At 42.1% G+C, this 19,738-nt stretch overlaps 1 protein-coding gene across 3 annotated transcripts in view; it reads right to left on the reverse strand.

Moving 5' to 3' along the window:
* Positions 1-19,738, reverse strand: part of CPQ (carboxypeptidase Q) — a 1,143,103-nt gene that overhangs the window by 549,425 nt on the left and 573,940 nt on the right. The gene's annotated exons all lie outside the window — the stretch shown is intronic.

The following is a 19,738-nucleotide window of genomic DNA, read 5'->3' on the forward strand; positions in this document are numbered from 1 at the left end:
ATGCAGCTGCGAGGCTAATCTTCCTCGCTAGACGTTCATCGTCTGCAGATCCACTCTGTCAGTCCCTCCATTGGTTACCTGTACTCTACCGCATTCAATATAAAATACTTTTACTCACATACAAGGCTATTAACAAAACTACACCAAAGTACATCTCTTCGCTCATCTCAAAATATCTCCCAACCCGACCTCTTCGCTCTTCACAAGATCTGCGTCTCTCATCCACACTCATTACTCGCTCCCACTCACGACTGCAGGACTTTCATCGGGTTCCACCCACTCTGTGGAATGCCCAACCATGCACAATTAGACTCTCCTCTAGTCTCCAAACCTTCAAGCGTTCCCTGAAAACTCACCACTTCAAGAAAGCGTATCAAATTCCAGAACCACCCACATAACTTCCATAAACCTTCCTATCAAATTGCATCCACTCTGCACATTCCACACATATCCTCACGTCTTCTCACCCTTCCTCCCGACCCTGGTTCATCATTGCTGTGTGACCATATCATACAGCCCACCAAGAACTTTTGCAATCTGGTGGACAACTATGCAATAGACAGCACCTATCCTTGTGTATCCATGCCTATTTCCCTATAGATTGTAAGCTTGCGAGCAGGGCCCTTCTACCTCTATGACTGTTTGTTATTACCCAGTTTTGTTATATCATTGTTATTTCCAATTGTAAAGCGCAACGGAATTTGCTGCACTATATAAGAAACTGTTAATAAATAAATAATAATGGGGCATAACAAGTGACTGGGGGCATATCTAATGGGGCATAACAAGCGACTGGGTGGATATCTAATGGGGCATAGTATCTGACTGGGGGCATAGCTAATTGGGCATAACAACTGACTGGGGGCATATCTAATGGAGCAACAACTGACTGGGGGCTATGTACTGGGGTATAACAACTGACTGGGGGCATATGTATTGGGGTATAACAACTGACTGGGGGCATATGTACTGGGGTATAACAACTGACTGGGGGCATGTATACTGGGGCATCACTACTGGGGCATAACAACTGCCTTGGGGTGTATCTATTGGGGCATATGTACTGGGGCATAACAAATGACTGGGGGCATATGTACTGGGGGCATATGTACTGTGGGCATAACTACTGACTGGGGGCATAATTACTGGGGGCAGGCTAATTTTTAAGTTGATATTTTCTACGGCCCCTGAAGGATTTTATAAATATCCAAATGGCCCTTGGTAGAAAAAAGGTTCCCCACCCCTGCTATAGGGGCTGCTTCAGTAAGGCTTACCACTGGTTTTGCCTATTATATTGACCATAAATAATTTGAATTGGTCCTAGACCACCAACCCAGGACACCACTACAAGTGCCTAGAGACAACCCAGTTTGGGGACCACTGAGGTAATAGATGTTTGTATGAAGCTCAAGTCCTAGGAAGCAGGTCAGATTCTGTACCGCAGATCACATCCAGTACTGGTTCATTACTTTTTCTTTATTGATACTGGTTTTTAAGTGAACATATATTAAAACTGTATGATATTATCTCCACTGTAGTTGTTTAGAATGTAATTAACATTTGTTTAGGTGGTCTCATAGCACTTGTATTTGTCCATTTTGCACAGAAACAAAGTCAGTGTCATTGGAACCCTTACCACAACCCAGAGTTATCACATCCCTCCTGAGGTGTCAGTAATCCTTGTGGGCTTCATATAAATATTTTATGCTATTCACAATATGAGCTTACTATCTTCGGAGTGTTAGAGAATTACAGTAATAAAACTTTTTTATTTTTTCTTGTTTTTTGGTCAGATAATTATTCTTTTTTGTAAATTATGTAAAAATGTAACTGGGCCTTTTTTTATTTTACCGTTAGCTCACTTTAAAAATGTTTAAAAGGAGAACATTTTCTAAAAGCAATTACAGAGTAAGACCATTTTTCTTACTATGTAAGCTGCAGAACTAGGGGGGAAATTCAGAGTTGATCGCAGCAGATAATTTGTTAGCAGTTGGGCAAAACCATGTGCACTGCAGGTGGGGCAGATATGTATGCCTTACTGCCATGTTTTGCTAATCGCACAGTGTAACCTATGTAGTGCGCCCAACATGGCTGCCTCGCCTGGTACTCTCTTGTGTAGGATAAACAATACATGGTTCTGAACTCTCCTAATATTTTTGTCTCCGCAAATATGTGTAATTTCTTCACCTTTTGAGAGGATTTATTAATAAAATAAAGAAAACTTCAAGCAAATATATTTCAAAAATAAATGTCTACTTTTATTTTAAGTAAAATGCTGCCTGTTTTATTTTTCTTCTTCTGATTCTTCTTCTTCTTCTTCTTCTTCTTCTTATTATTATTATTATTATTATTATTACTATTATTTACTCTGCATAATAAAATAGGTAATTTCGGACTAAGATTGGTCCAGTAATCTTACAAACTTGTCCTATAAGAGGAACAAGATGGTGGAAGCCTCATGACTCATGAAGAATCATCCTTCAGCATTCAGAAGAAGAAAAACCCCCTTGTGGAGGAAACCTCTGGGGACCCATGGCTGAAGGACTGCCCGTCCCTCTAGGTCTTAAGAGACTATGCAAAGTTTGCCCAGACCACCCGCCCACCCACTAACCTTGCCTAACCCAGTCATCCCTTCTGTAGCCTCAAATCTGCTATTTTGACCTTTTACCCGGCCGCAGAAGAACTCACCTACACGTCAATGGTAAGAGAGTGAAAAAAGAGAGCAAGATATGTATGGGAGTGAGGGGGGTGGGAGGGGGACAGTCATAACCACCATAGCATTCCTTTCTGACGCTAACAGGGATTACAACTGTACAAATGTAGCCATTTTCATCGTGGTTGCATCATATCGCGATTGCGCCTTATTATGCGCGACCGCACCGCGTACGTCTGGACGTCTAAGATGTATGTGTGTCCCATATGCAAGGATGGGAGCGGTAAATACCGCAGCTTGGCACAGCTAGGCACAGGTGCGCATAGCCAAGTTGAGGGTGCGCGTTTACCTCAGATGTAGCCATGACAAGCGTGGCTACATCTGTATATAGTATTGGATAAAAACAAAAGTAATGATTAAAGCATAATATAATTCTCTTTCACCTCTGCACATTAATAAAAATGGATCAGCCTGCAATACTGGCATACTGGGATTTAGACAGGCACAGAGAGAGTAAAGCAGTGATTTTCAACCTTTTTTTACTCGCGGCACACCGAACAAAATTTTAAAATTGCCAAGGCACACCATAAGTTCCGCACAGAATAAAACCCCCACACATTATCCCTCACACTAAAAAAAAAAATCCACATATACATTGGCCTACACAGAAAAAACAATCACATTGCTCACCACATAAATCATGTTGCTCAATATTTAAATCCTATTGCTCCCTACATAAATCCTATTGCTCCCCACATGAATTATTCACATTGTTCCCCCCATAAATCCTTATTCTCCCCACATAAATCCTATTGTTCCCCACAGGAAAACTAAAATAACAAATATTAGCCCGTACCGGTCAGCTGTCTCTCAGTGGCGGGGGTTGTTCATAGTGGAGTGCTGCGAATACTGAGCAGCGGGCAGGTGTGGAGGAGGGTGGGCAAGGAAAGCTGTGTATGCAGGCAGAAACTGTAAGATGTGTATGCAGGCGGGTGGGCTGGCTGGGTGGTGAGACGCTGCGGCCATGACCTATGATATCACACCGCCGCGTCATCAAGGCATAGGTCACGGCCGGAGCATGACTAATCCTCTAAGAAGAGCCCAGGCCAACAGTTCACTCTGTAGATGCAGGAAGCTCCGCGGCACACCTTGCAACTGGTCGCGGCACCGGCACATTGGTTGAAAAAGCCTGGAGTAAAGGATTTCATTTGCAACATTATAGGCTCACCAAACAACTCCGAGGAGATGTCATAGGTGCGGCTGCACATAAAGGATTTACCTGTAATTAGGAACATTATAGGCCCATCTAGACAGCACGCTTCAAATTTCTCCAATGGCCCATTTGCAGGCGCTGGTGGTTGTTCAGTAACGGTGCTGTCCCAGTAGGTGTGAGATTTTGTTTTAATCCAATACTATGCTATCCCCAAGGTCATAAGTCATATATTATAGTAGTCATGCTAAAAGTCTGCCGACAATTCGAACTAAGCTGCCCTAATCTTTGTCCAGTCACTAACCTTCTACCAGTGTGCTATGCCGTCCCAGGCCTCTGGAGGCATATGTGAGAGACAGCAACATATGCCTGCATGATCGTGAGTTTATTGGTCCGGGTGCCGCTTGTGAATTGCTGTTATATATATATATATATATACACACACATATAAAATTAAGATTCGCTATAATCTTACATGTACCAGCGCCTTTGTTGTTTATGTGGTGATTTGCCCGTGTGGGTTATATTATACTGGAATGACAAGCAGGCCATTCAGGGACAGAATGGCAAACCACAGATATTCGATTAGGACGGCGATTGAAACAAAGGTAACCGACAAACCCGTGGCGAAACATTTTCTCCAGTATAATCACCAGGTTTCATCTTTGCGCTGTATGGTGATTGACCAAGTTCCAGAATTAACGAGAGGTGGTGATCGTGTCCTTGCCCTGAAGAAACTTGAATCACGCTGGATTTACACACTTGACACGGTTGTACCACGTGGGTTAAATGAGAATAACCCTTTAAAAATCTTTATCCACTAAAATCTTTATTCACTGAGAAATAGAGTACAATAATATAATCCTGATTGATCTTTAGCGAGAAGTATAATGTATGAGTATACTATCCTATACCATGTAATAGTGATTCTTTGACTATTTATTAGCATTTAATATCTTATCAGATGGGTTTGCTTACATGCACTTTTGGCCAGCAGGTGATTTTTACTTGCGGGCCGGATATGGCATGATTAGCGTGCCACTATAGTTGTTATTTGTTTAGTATTTTAATGTGGTGTGGTGATGGCTTATGGGCTCCTTTGTGCAGTTCTGATACACACCGTGTTGACAATGCCTGGTATGGTCCATATGTTACGCTTTAAGGGCGGTGTATTTAGAGGTATTTCCTAAATGTATCATTTTCCGGGTTATAGTATGTGTGGAACGCAAACAATCCCGCTATGAGACGCAAAGCACACGTGACCGGATGGGCGCGATACGACGCGCATCCGGCAAAGCCTCCACTGAGAGTGGTGGGACGCGTAGCGAGGCTGGTGGAACGACCGGATGGGCGCGATATGACGCGCTTCCGGCAAAGCCGCCTATGGAGAGTGACGGGATGCATACTGGTGATGGTGGAACACAAAGGAGACACTTCCGGTAACGCGGTCATTAGGAAATCTCGGTAATTATTTAATATAGTTCTTGTATACGGATTACCACATGTAGTATATATATAAAGGGCCGACATACCATGCAGTTGTGTCACACGGTGGATACTCTGAATAGATATTTTAAGTGATAAGTGTACTGTTGGGTTAATATATTGATAGGTGACTCATTTCCGGTAATTAAGGTAATTAATCAGGTATGTGCACTATATATGGGAGCCTGTAAGAGGGTGTCAGTATGCTTGTTCCTGGCATGCTGAGCAGATGTCTCTTGGGCTGTCTTGAAAAAGGCTTATCAAAGCCGAAACGTCGACATTATGTGCTGACTCTGATGTAACAATAAATTCTTTAATGAAGTTGGACTGGTGAGTGCCCTCTATTCTGGATTTCTGTTTGGATCTGGATAAATATTTGGTATATGTGGATGTCCGAATCTGGACCTTCCTGAGGAGCACCCCGACGGTGACTGTCTATTGCTGTGAGTGCGGACAATACGATATGAATATTAGTGGATCCAGGACTGTATTGTTTTGGGTTTCTTTGTCAAGCACCCGCTTATGAAGCTGAAATATGAAAACAAATTGGATACTTTGTTGTTTTTATTTTTATTTATTTTTGGGTTAGTGCCAGTGATATTTGACCTCCTGTCAGGAATATATATTGATGCATAAAATCACGCACTTCGTTGACATAGAGGGTAGATATATATTTATGGTATAGTGTGTACTTCTCGCATTTGTCCATACTCGTGCCAGACTAGAGTATATTTATCTCTTATTGTTTATTTTTTCCAGTATGTCTCAAATAGGAGCTAGTGTGTTTGACGAGGACTTGTTGAGGGCAGCTGAAACTAATTTTCTATCTTTGACTGATGATGATGCGGAGAAGATCTATTTTGACCAGATTGAGTTCTCTGAATTACCTGCTGAAACAGTGTCTGATTTACATAATAAACTTCTTAGAATGAGAAAACGTGAAACAGATCTGGTCTTACATGGCCAATTTCTTAGTGAATATCATAGGTCTAAAAAAATACCCAGGGGATTTAGGGTACATAATGTACCAACCCTGGGGAGAAATAATCCCACGTTTTGTACAAAGTGGTGTGCTGTCCTCAACAAGTGCTCATTAGACCTTATTCTCCTTGTAATAGAGGAAGTAACGAGTGAGCTTAAGAAATTGAGAGTGGAAATTGAGGCCTTTAAAAGTTTGCATATGAAAAAAATTATGAGTGACAAAACAGAACCATGGGTTGAGAAGCTCAAGGGACAGATTGATATGTATCAACAAGAATTATTACAATTTAAACGTAAAAAGCTTGAAACTGTAAATAGTGACTACAAACTACACACTGTTTACAGGTGGTTACTTGGAAATTCTAATGATAGTCGAGCTAGACGCCCTTATAGATATCGTCGTCAGAGATTAGATGTTCAAGAAGGGAATTCTTCGGTACAATCATCCTCTGAGGGAGAAACTACTGACTCTAATGAAACCAGAAGGGAACGTTTTTTAGCGACAGGCGATTATGTATATCCCCCCTTCCGAAGAGGAGAAGGCCGAGGAGTGAACAAAGGAGGGGTGGGAAATATAAAAAGAAGAGGTCCGAAACCACGGACTTAAGTACAGTCTTCAACCTCTCCTCATACACCTTGAATGATGCTGAAATGTCTGTATTGTCACTTGGTCTCTCTTTTGTCCCCACAACTAAACACGATCCATTTAATTGGATGATTGATAACTATCGTTTGGGACGTAAATTGAGACGGAGAGAGCAATTTGGCAATAGCAGTGATTCTAATGTGCAAGTCAAATGTAAACAGCCCAGTCACTATGATCCAATATCTTATAATGCTAGCATAAAAACGTTCACACGGATGGTTGAAACAGATAAAATCAATAACGTGAGAAACTCGCCTAAGTACTTTAACTTGTCAGCTGAACAAAGAACCGCGTTAAAATCCTTAAGGGATAACAAGAACATCACCATACGCCCCGCTGATAAAGGCGGGGCGGTGGTGATTCAGGATTGGTGTTGAAGGGTTAGCTCTTCTGTCTTTGTAAATATTACTTTTTATATGATCAATTTCCTTATAATAAGTATAGTGTAAAAGTGAATATTTCTACCTCCCTAATGAAGGGTTAAAACATGCTATATGAACTGTTATGTGTTTGCATAGATACGTATTACCCTGTGCCAGGATACCTTTATCTCCTCATACAATACCAGGCTTGTATGTGTCTGTTTCTCAAGGACAGTTCTATACCAGATGAAACCTGTTACAGACTTTGTTAAATGTTTTGAGAAACTTGTAGAAAACCCATATATGAACATCCGCCTTTTTCTATTCTGCCTGGTGGCTGCTGGCGAGCCAATGGGAGTGTAACGACATGTCAGTTACACCCATATGCATTGTCTTATATACTTTTGTTAACCTCATAATAAACAGTGTGAATTTTTACTGCTTGTGTTGTGCATGTACCTTGTGGCTAAAAGTTCACACTCCAGACGTCTAAGAGGCCATCACATCGAGGGTTAAAGAATATAAGGGCATATCCTTTCAGCTGGGGGCTACGTCCGCGATTCAGTGATCGTCCCCGAATGGTAAAGATAGAGAATTTATTGTCTGTCTTTGTCATGCGGGATTGCGGTCATACACTGAAGCTGAATCCGTGTCAGTGTTCTGGGAACACGTGACCAAACATCTTTAATGTCTGGGACTTAAAGATACACTGAAGCTGAATCCGTGTCAGTGTTCTGGGAACACGTGACCAAACATCTTTAATGTCTGGGACTTAAAGATACGTCTGAGAAGGGACCAGGGGTCCAAGCGCAATTCTCCAAAGACGTTAGTATCTGGGATACTTAAAATAGACCTGGGAGTCTATACATAACGTGACGTTAGTATCTGGGATACTTAAAATAGACCTGGGGTCTATACGTAACGTAGATTATACCTCGATTTGATCGTCTATATATATTCTTGTATGTTTGTAGTGAGATAAGTTCTTATATTTGGTCCAGACGGCTGGTAAGTTTTCGTCTGCCAGATATCTTTACTCAAACACTTTTCTTGCTTCCTGTTTAAAACGCTGTATTTTTCTGACATCTTGTACGAATGGTAAGTATCGTACACGTCAAAAGATTTCATGTTCTCACTATACAGATAATATTGTGATATTGTCAATGACTAATTAACTGGTTAAGCTGATGCATGCATAGAAAGTTATTGTAAATTGCATTGTTATTGTAAAATTGCATAGAAAGTTATTGTAAATTGCATTGTTATTGTAAAATTGCATAGAACGTTGGTGTAAATTGCATTTTTTACTATGGGAGGGGGTCAGAGTAAGACAGTCATTTACCCCCCACCTTTACCAGGGGAAACATGCAAGATGTATGTCACCCGCAACTCTACCTCAGAGTATTACTTAGTTAACCCATGGGTGGATAATTTAGCGGGATGGATAGAGAAAGCAGGACAGGACCCATTCCTACGGGAAGGCAGTAATTACCCTTTCTATATGGAGATTTAAGAAAAAATGTCAGTTCCCAACAGCACAGAAGCGAAGCTGCAGAGAAACTGTAAATCTTTGAAAACCCTCTCCCTCCCCCTTGCATTCCAATGTATCCTGCGCTCAGAGACACAAATCTCTTGGCAGCAGTAACCCTTTCACACTAGATGGGATCGCCTCCAACTCCACTGCTGGAGGGTGCGTCCACTAGCTCTGTCCCTAACGCACCAATAACCCAGAGTTTAGATAATAGTAAAACACTGTCCCAAGCCCACCATTACCCTCGATGGCTGTATATCTTATTTGCGCAAAGCTTGCAAAGGACGCAGCTATACACATATGAAGGAAGTCTTTAAAGCCTGTGCTTTTTTGCCTGTGCTTTTTTTTGCCTGTCGCTGTGGCTTGTAAACAGAAACCTTCATAGTCTGTTACTGCGTTTTGGAAAAGGTTTAAGGACTGCTGGACAGATGACGCTGGCTTACCTTTGCTTAACTCAGAAAGCTTACTCATTTCCCCACCCACTCATAACTATCAGAACTCCAGACGCTTTGACAGACAGAACCAACCCCGCAGTCAGGGAAGATTCCAAAGACCCCGCGCACTGACGGGGCCCGGAGGAGGGTATCCCAGCCTTTATTCAACTCACCCGTCATAGTAAAGATTCACCTCTGCTGCCACTTATTATAAATGGAAGTAAAATTCCCTTTTTAGTGGACAGCGGTGCAACAACCGGTGTTTTGTGTTCTGACTTATGCAGTATCCCCTCTCACCAGAAAAGATAGAAGGTCTCCGCCCCATGATACAGCAATTCTTACAACAGGGTATTCTCAGACATATTGTATCACCATACTGTACTCCTGTGAACCCTGTTGCCAAAGCTGATGGCAGTATAAGATTTGTACAGAATCTCAGAGCGATCAATCAGCTAATTGTCCCAATTGCACCAATTGTTCCAGATGTAAACTCACTCATTTCTGCAATCCCTGCAGATGCTGCGTTCTTCTCTGTAATTGATTTGAAGAATGCCTTTTTTCAGCATACCTGTAGATTCACAGACACAATTACTTTTTGCCTTTTCTTTTGAGGGTAAACAACTTACCTGGTGCAGATTATTGACGCACCTGTTGTCTCCAGGCCACATTGAGGCCCTGGCAACCTCACCATGGTTCAGTCCTGCTACAGTATGCAGATGATCTGCTGCTCTGTAGTCAAACTGAGGAGGCCTGCCGAGAGGATGGTGTTTCATTACTAAACTGGCTTTGTGAATGTGGACACAAGGTGTCCAAAATAAAAATGCAATGGTGTAAAAAGCATGTTGATTACTTAGGTTTTGTGCTCACTCAGGGAGAGAGGAAAGTCAGTCCACAACGCATACAGTCTGTATTGGGCCTGGTCACCCCAACTACCCAGAAGGAACTACTGTCCTTCCTGGGTATGGTAAATTACTGCAGACAGTGGATTTCTGATTGCTCCTATTATGATAACATTTTGAGACAAGCCACACTGAAGGACAAACCTAAAACTGTACAATGGTCACAAGAAATGTTAACTGCATATGAAAGTTTAAAATGTATGTTGATAAAAAGTCCGGCACTTGGCCTCCCCAATTATGTACTACCTTTCCATCTATATGCAAGGGACAATTGTAAAACCATGGCGGGGGTGCTCACACAGTTTCATGGAGGGAAGTTGCGCCCCGTGGCATTTTTTTTCCCAAAGTCATGCCAGTGTCTGTGCAAGGTATGCCTGCCTGCCTCAGGGCTTTGGCAGCCTGTGCAATGGTTGCAGAAATGGCCACTACCCTCACTTTAGGCCACATCACAGTACTCCACACCACACATGATGTCCTGGCAATACTTAAAGGCTTACACACACAGCACATGTCAGCACAACGCCTTAGTGGATATGAAGTACTCCTTTTGAGTAACCCTACCCTTACCATCAAGTACACTGCTGGTTCTTCTGGCCCTGCACCCATTCTCAATGCCCTTTTAGGCTTGAAAGGTCCCGAGGATGAACCACCCGACCTACATGACTGTGCTGCTTCCATTGAAGCTGAAACTTCTCCCAGACTTGACATGTCTCCCGTTCCCATACCAGGCGCAGACATTGTTTTTGTTGATGGCTCCTGTAGTAGGCCCAATGACAATACATACCAGGCTGGCTATGCCATTGTCACCCTCCCTGACACTGTGTTGGAAACCCTACCAACACCTTATCAGTCCGCGCAAGTTGCAGAACTCATTGCACTCACTAGAGCATGTCCCTCCCTTGACAACGTCCATCTGCTCACTCAACTTCAAGCTGCTGCGACTAATACTGATCTCTCCGACTGGACTTACCCAATTCTGCAGAAAAAATCCTAAATCAGGATTAATCTGCAAAGAGGGGAAACCCTGTATACCCCAGTCCAGTGCCCCTTTGCTCGTTGCCCAGTGCCGTGGTGTTGGTCACCGTGGTGAAGCCACAACACTCCTCCTACTAACCAATGATTTTTATGTTACTAATGCCAAATCACTTGTGGACCAGTATGTTAGCAGATGCATCACTTGCCTCAGGAACAACCCTAATAAAGCTAAACACCAGCATCTTGAATACCCCACAGAAAACTCTAGGATACTCCCCATTTGAAATACTAATGGGTAGACCCTTTTCCTACACCCTGGGCTAAGAAACCACTAGTAATACAGGAAGGAGATCTAGAACTCATCAGAGAAGAGTATGTCAGGTCCCTGATAACAAAACTGAATGGAATTGAACATGAGGTTGTTTGTAAAAACCCTTTTGAATCCACAGGAACCTACACACCCCTTTAAAGTCGGAGACAGAGTCGTGGTGAAGGTGCTCCCCAGGAACAAGAGCCCAGGAGACTTCACCTATGGTCCAGAGACAGAGGTCGTAGCAGTTACCCGAACAGCAGTCCTGACAGAGGAAAGTCCTACCTGGATCCATGCATCCCGAGTAAAAAGGTTCGTAGACCAGACCTAGAGAGGGAAGCAAGTGATTCCAGTGAGGTACGAACCGGGGCAGACAGCCCTGACCTCCCACCTAGCGAAGAAAGAAGAACAGAAGAAGATGAGGAACCTGTCCCCTATTTTTATCCTGGGGACTACCTTGATAGCACCACTGGCCCTCACTCACCACACAATATGTGAGGTTGATATTACACACACTAATGGGATCCCCACCTTGTGGTATAATTCCTCTAACACACACGTAGCCACATATATCCTTGACTATTTTATGTTATATACAACAAAGAAGGAAATCAGGAATGTCTGAGACAGTATATATTTGTGTTACTGACGAATGGTACTATGACATTAGATATTATGGATCTAATTGTAATTCCTGGGAAGCTGTGGGGTGGAATACAGGAACAGATTGGGGATATCGCCCATCAGCTGCCAGAAACAGATATGGTCAACATCTGAACTTACTTCAAAGATTGTCTATTAATTTTTGGTTGGAATGGATGAAGTATAGTGCTAACAAACACAATAAAAGCAACTGTTATGTCTGTGGCAAATCTAGGCCCCACCTAGGTACAGTGCCCCTTAATATACCCCTAGAACAAGAAAATTGTTTTTTCAGCCTTTTTAATGACACCAAAACAAATGACAGTCAGTGCGAAATGTGGAAAAGGGAATATCCCATATTGTCAAAAAATCCCAACCCAGGAAGCACCATAACCATATATCCTGGAAACTACACTTGTTATACATCTAACACCACCACAGGGAGAAATTTAAAAACCTTCCCACCAGGGTATTGTGCAAATAAAAGAACAACTGTTTTAGTCAACCAAACTTATTAGGCGACATTTATTACATATGTGGGGATATGAAGCTTAGAATTAAATTAGACACACCATGGTATGGTGAGTGTGCCCTGGCCAAAGTCATAATGCCACTCCTAATGATCACCGATGACCCCACTCCTCCCTCTAATACTCCTGCTAATCGAAAGAAAAGAGCACTCCCAGGAGGTAGCTTTGACCCTCACGTATACATTGATGCTATAGGGGTCCCAAGAGGTGTTCCAAATGAGTTCAAAGCTAGAGATGAGGTGGCTGCGGGTTTTGAGTCATTGTTTCCTATAGTAACTGTAAATAAAAACGTAGCCTGGATTAATTATATATATTATAATCAACAAAGATTTGTTAATGATACCAAAGATGCTCTTAAAGGTATAGCTGAACAGCTAGAAGTCACTTCCCAAATGACATTCCAAAATAGAATGGCCCTTGACATGATCCTAGCAGAAAAAGGCGGTACATGTGTTTACATTAGTAAGGTGGAAGGCTGTTGTACATACATTCCTGACAACACTGGTCCCAATGGTAAGGTTACTTTAGCCATAAACAAGTTAGAAACCTTATCCATAGAACTTAAGAAAAATTCAGGTATTGATAACCCATGGAGCCAATATTTTGGGTGGTTTGAAAATTGGAAACAGGCTCTTGTGCAAATAAGCATATTCATACTTGTAACTTTAATTCTTGTAGGCATTATAGTTTATTGTGTAATTCCCTGTGGAAAGAAACTTACCTCCAAAGGCATTGATAAGGCCCTGATGTACTATGATATAACCACCAGTCCTGTCACCTCCTCTGATAGTAAGGGACCCGACGATTATGTCCAATATCTCAAGAACTGGAGGAACAAGAAAGGAGCCTCACTCAAGAATCATGTCATATAATAATCATGATTCTAAGAGGGGATTGAAGGGTTAGCTCTTCTGTCTTTGTAAATATTACTTTTTATATGATCAATTTCCTTATAATAAGTATAGTGTAAAAGTGAATATTTCTACCTCCCTAATGAAGGGTTAAAACATGCTATATGAACTGTTATGTGTTTGCATAGATACGTATTACCCTGTGCCAGGATACCTTTATCTCCTCATACAATACCAGGCTTGTATGTGTCTGTTTCTCAAGGACAGTTCTATACCAGATGAAACCTGTTACAGACTTTGTTAAATGTTTTGAGAAACTTGTAGAAAACCCATATATGAACATCCGCCTTTTTCTATTCTGCCTGGTGGCTGCTGGCGAGCCAATGGGAGTGTAACGACATGTCAGTTACACCCATATGCATTGTCTTATATACTTTTGTTAACCTCATAATAAACAGTGTGAATTTTTACTGCTTGTGTTGTGCATGTACCTTGTGGCTAAAAGTTCACACTCCAGACGTCTAAGAGGCCATCACATCGAGGGTTAAAGAATATAAGGGCATATCCTTTCAGGTGTCAATATGACAAAGAGGTTAGACGCCAACTATCTGATGAATGTACGTATGTAAAGTTGAAGGGTAACCCTATGAATACATACAAGAAAATTATAGATGAGACTATTGATTTAGGATTTAGGGCAGGCTGGATTGATGAGAGTACGGTTGCATTTTTGAAAGTTGAACACCCGGTCACACCGATACTATATACTCTGCCGAAGGTCCACAAACAGCTAGAGGACCCACCGGGTCGCCCGATAGTCTCGGCCAAAGGGTCGCTTCTTCAACCGCTTGCTATCTATATTGATCAATTCCTGCATCCATTGGTATGTAAAACCAGTAGCTATGTGCGGGATACATCTGATTTTCTGTCTAAAATTAAAGATGTTGAGTTACCAGAATCAGAAGTGTGGTTAGTAACACTAGATGTACAATCGTTGTATACTGTAATACCACACGCAGAGGGGATTGAGGCGATTGAACAGCATTTAATCGAATCCAAACACAAAAAAACACCGATAGAATTTTTGATCAATCTGACTACATTGGTTTTGAAACATAATTATTTCATGTATGGAATAGATTATTTTGCCCAAGCCAATGGCACGGCCATGGGCTCTAACCTTGCACCAGCATATGCCAATTTATATATGGCGGTATACGAATGTAAATATATATTGTCACAATATGCATCTAAATTGATTAGATATATGAGGTTTATTGATGATATCTTTATACTCTGGTCTGGCACGAGGGACGAATTGATCAATATGATAGGTACCCTCAATGGATTGGAGGGGCCTATCAGATTTACTTACACTATGGATCAGACTGTAGTGAAATTTTTGGATGTTAAAGTATGGAGAGAGGGTACTGGACTTGGTACTACACTTTATCGAAAAGCAACTGATCGGAACACTACTTTATTAGCTACAAGCCAACACCCACCAACGCTAAAGGAAAGTTTACCAATATCTCAGTTCCTGAGAGTTCTCAGAATAAATTCCTCACATGAACTTGCTGAACTGCAGATAGAGGAGATGAAAACCAGATTTTTGCAAAGAGGGTACTCACCCATAACCCTAAACAGGTGTATTAAAAAAGCGTACCATCGCTTCAGAAATCCATTAAGCGAAGCGGATAAATTTGTAAGAAATGATCACATGGTACATGTGAGCACATATGATCATACTTCACATACCACTGGGGACATTTATAATCAGTACTGGCCAATGTTGACATCAGATCCACAATTGAACCTCAGGGGCAGCAGACCCCCGATGAGAGCATATCGAAGAGGTCCTAATCTACGTCAGTTACTAATGCGACCCACTATGCAACCGACGAAGACGTCTTCACATTGGTTAAGATCGGGTAGAACAGGTTGCTTCAAATGCAAAGGATGCACCACCTGTAACTCGATGTTAAGTGGAAGAGACATCCGACATCCGCACAATGGTACTAAAATTAAGATTCGCTATAATCTTACATGTACCAGCGCCTTTGTTGTCTATGTGGTGATTTGCCCGTGTGGGTTATATTATACTGGAATGACAAGCAGGCCATTCAGGGACAGAATGGCAAACCACAGATATTCGATTAGGTCGGCGATTGAAACAAAGGTAACCGACAAACCCGTGGCGAAACATTTTCTCCAGTATAATCACCAGGTTTCATCTTTGCGCTGTATGGTGATTGACCAAGTTCCAGAATTAACGAGAGGTGGTGATCGTGTCCTTGCCCTGAAGAAACTTGAATCACGCTGGATTTACACACTTGACACGGTTGTACCACGTGGGTTAAATGAGAATAACCCTTTAAAAATCTTTATCCACTAAAAATCTTTATTCACTGAGAAATAGAGTACAATAATATGATCCTGATTGATCTTTAGCGAGAAGTATAATGTATGAGTATACTATCCTATACCATGTAATAGTGATTTTTTGACTATTTATTAGCTTTTAATATCTTATCAGATGGGTTTGCTTACATGCACTTTTGGCCAGCAGGTGATTTTTACTTGCGGGCCGGATATGGCATGATTAGCGTGCCACTATAGTTGTTATTTGTTTAGTATTTTAATGTGGTGTGGTGATGGCTTATGGGCTCCCTTGTGCAGTTCTGATACACACCGTGTTGACAATGCCTGGTATGGTCCATATGTTACGCTTTAAGGGCGGTGTATTTAGAGGTATTTCCTAAATGTATAATTTTCCGGGTTATAGTATGTGTGGAACGCAAACAATCCCGCTATGAGACGCAAAGCACACGTGACCGGATGGGCGCGATACGACGCGCATCCGGCAAAGCCTCCACTGAGAGTGGTGGGACTCGTAGCGAGGCTGGTGGAACGACCGGATGGGCGCGATATGACGCGCTTCCGGCAAAGCCGCCTATGGAGAGTGACGGGACGCATACTGGTGATGGTGGAACGCAAAGGAGACACTTCCGGTAACGCGGTCATTAGGAAATCTCGGTAATTATTTAATATAGTTCTTGTATACGGATTACCACATGTAGTATATATATAAAGGGCCGACATACCATGCTGTTGTGTCACACGGTGGATACGCTGAATAGATATTTTAAGTGATAAGTGTACTGTTGGGTTAATATATTGATAGGTGACTCATTTCCGGTAATTAAGGCAATTAATTAGGTATGTGCACTATATATGGGAGCCTGTGAGAGGGTGTCAGTATGCTTGTTCCTGGCATGCTGAGCAGATGTCTCTTGGGCTGTCTTGAAAAAGGCTTATCAAAGCCGAAACGTCGACATTATGTGCTGACTCTGATGTAACAATAAATTCTTTAATGAAGTTGGACTGGTGAGTGCCCTCTATTCTGGATTTCTGTTTGGATCTGGATAACTATTTGGTATATGTGGATGTCCGAATCTGGACCTTCCTGAGGAGCACCCCGACGGTGACTGTCTATTGCTGTGAGTGCGGACAATACGATATGAATATATACACACATATATATATATATATATATATATATATATACATACACACACACACACACACACACACACACAAGCTGAATACCCATGCTTCGCTTCCGAATTTCAAGTATTTCCATGCATATAACTTTAATATTCAAGAACTTCCTGATAAACTAATTAGACTTACAACATTTTTAAGTTGATAATTTTTGTATGGCCCCCGAAGGATTTTATAAATATACAAATGTCCCTTGGTAGAAAAAAGGTTTCTCATCCCTGATATAAAGGATGACCTTATATGTACGAGTAACCATAGGAAAGCTCCTGATTCAAAAAGCTATATAGAAAGGAACAGCCAACACCATAGAAACTGGCAGGATGGGACCCCATTTGGCCAGTTCATGAGGGTAAAACGTACCTGTACAGAAAAGGGAATAAAGAAGTGATAAACCAGTGATAAGTGCAAGGTGATAACGCACCAGTCAGTTAGTTCCTAACTGTCATTTTTCAAATCCGTAATGATTGGTTGTTATCACCATGCGCTTATCACTGGTTTATCACTTATTTATCCCTTCTCCAGGTTAATATATCTGCCCCAGTGACTGTGTGATACGCAAACTAAAGAAATGGCTGAAAGTTTTTAAAATAAGGGGTATGAGAAAGAATTCATACATAATGCTCAAGAAAGAAATGATAATATTGACAGACAAGAACATCCGATCAGTTAAGGATGAATATGAATGGCCTTTTATTTCTGAATTTAATCCACATTTTAAGATGATAACATCAATGTTTAAAAAGAACTAGGGGATTTTAAAGAGAGATTCATCCATAGGTGAAGAAATTAGTAAGGAGCAATATTGAAACAAATCCAAGAACCGGTATCCGCAGCAGATGCTTTCAAAGATGTGGTCTCTGCTTGATGTGTAGGACAGTTAGGGGTGCCCCCATATTGAACGATTTTAATGTTAATGGGGTAAATTATGTAATTAAAGATTTTATTACATGTAATTCGAAGAATGGAATATACGCACTTGAGTGCAAGTGTGGAGTATTTTATATTGGGTAACCAACTAAAAATTTGAAGGTTCGGTTAGCAGAACATGTGGGTTGGGTCTGAAATGCCTGCGGTCAAAATGCCAACTGTGGCATCCCAAGTTTTAGACTCGAGAAACAATTCAAATTAACCTCCACTAAACCCCTAACCCTAACCATATCTTCCTGCAGCCTAAACCTAACCTTAACCCTCCCCGGTGGTGCCTAACCCTAATCCCCCTCCCCACAGCCTAGACCTAACCCCCTCTTCAGTCTAACCCTAACCATCCCTTCCCACAGCCTAAACCTAACCTTCCCCCACGCAGCCTATAACCCTCCCCGGTGGTGCCTAACCCTATCCCCCCCACCCTGCAGCCTAAACCTAACCCCCTCTTCAGTCTAACCCTATCCCCGCCTCCCGCAGCCTAAACCTAACCCCCTCCTCAGTCTAACCCTAACCCTCCCTTCCCGCAGCCTATAACCCTCCCCGGTAGTGCCTAACCCTAACCCCCCCTCCCCGCAGCCTAAACCTAACCCCTCCTTCAGTCTAACCCTAACCCTGCCTCTGCAGCCTAAACCTAACCCCTACCCCCGTGGCTTACCTCTCCGGTCGGGATGCCGGCACCGGCATTATGATCCCCTTAGGGATGCCGGCGCCAGCTTTCTAATCTGTGTCGGGATTCTGGCGTTGGTATTTTGACAGCCAGGATCTTGACCGTCTGAATTAATTTACTGAAATCAATGCAGTAGCGCAAACTCCAGTCCAGCTTCGGAATAAGCATAATGGGACTTCACCACTCACTATATAACTCCTCAGTTTCTGAATACTTTCTAATAATTTTTGTATTAAGGAAAAAACATTTTTTTTTAAAAAGGCCGCAATATTGACCAAATAAAAATAAAATCAATTTATTACACAAAATAAAAATATGTATGAGATCTACATATCTTTAATGTGTGTAATAAATTGATTTTATTTTTAGGTGGACAATATTGCGTCCTTTTTATTTAGGTTTTTTCCTGGATACAAAAACTATTTAGTTGAGAGAGCTTTAGCTATTGTTACTTCAGGAACCAAAGGCACTGGGTCTACTATAGGGACTAGGGGGGGTCATTCCGAGTTGATCGCTCGCTAGCTGTTTTTAGCAGCCGTGCAAACGCTATGCCGCCGCCCTCTGGGAGTGTATTTTAGCTTAGCAGAAGTGCGAACAAAAGGATCGCAGAGCGGCAGCAAAAAAATATTGTGCAGTTTTTGAGTAGCTTCAGACCTACTCAGCGCTTGCGATCACTTCAGACCATTCAGTTCCGGATTTGACGTCACAAACATGCCCTGCGTTCGCCCAGCCACGCCTGCGTTTTTCCTGGCACGCCTTCGTTTTTCTGAACACTCCCTGAAAACGGTCAGTTGACACCCAGTAACGCCCACTTCATGTCAATCACTCTGCGGCCAGCAGTGTGACTGAAAAGCTTCGCTAGACCTTGTGTGAAACTACATCGGCCTTTGTGATGCATGCGCAGAAGTGCCTTTTTTTGCATCATCACTGCGCAGCGAACATTTTCAGCTAGCAATCAACTCGGAATGACCCCCTAGGATGGCTGACATAGCAAGATTTATATGGTAGATCTTACATGCATAATATTTCATTAGAGAAGTCCTATACCAGGATATAACAGAAAGAAGTTGGAGA

The sequence above is a fragment of the Pseudophryne corroboree genome, chromosome 5 (genome assembly GCF_028390025.1).
Source record: "Pseudophryne corroboree isolate aPseCor3 chromosome 5, aPseCor3.hap2, whole genome shotgun sequence".
NCBI classification, from domain to species: domain Eukaryota; kingdom Metazoa; phylum Chordata; class Amphibia; order Anura; family Myobatrachidae; genus Pseudophryne; species Pseudophryne corroboree.